This window comes from Capsicum annuum, chromosome 12 (assembly GCF_002878395.1).
Source record: "Capsicum annuum cultivar UCD-10X-F1 chromosome 12, UCD10Xv1.1, whole genome shotgun sequence".
Classification (NCBI taxonomy): domain Eukaryota; kingdom Viridiplantae; phylum Streptophyta; class Magnoliopsida; order Solanales; family Solanaceae; genus Capsicum; species Capsicum annuum.
Window position 1 is genome coordinate 2947929 of NC_061122.1, and position 488 is coordinate 2948416.

Here is a 488-nt window from a genome sequence, read left to right on the forward strand (position 1 = left end):
CCTTACATCGTAAAAGTAAGGGTTAAGCTATAGAACTAGATACGTAATAGAGAGAGAGGAGAGCAGAACTTTACTTCTCTGCTGAGTCACATGATATCCTTCGAACCAAATAAAAATACTACTCCCTCCGTCCCAAATTATGTGTCGCCATTTCCTTTTTTGTCCGTCCCAAAATAAATGTCGTCTTTTCTTATTTGGAATTTTTTTAAAAGCACAATTACCTTTTTACCCTTATTGGACCCACTTGATTTTAAATATATTAATACTTCTTTTGTTCTTTATTCTTATCTTTACTTATAGGTACACATTTAAAATGTTAGCAAAATCAGGGATAATCACTCACATATTTTCATCTTCGCAATAATCGGCAACGATGCATATACAGCTCCCCTGAAAGAAAAAGAAAGTCGAGCTTTTTCTCTGGTGCAGCTTATGCAGCAATAATCGCAACTATTAAAGGCTACGTTTTGCACTTTCTGATCCAAGCA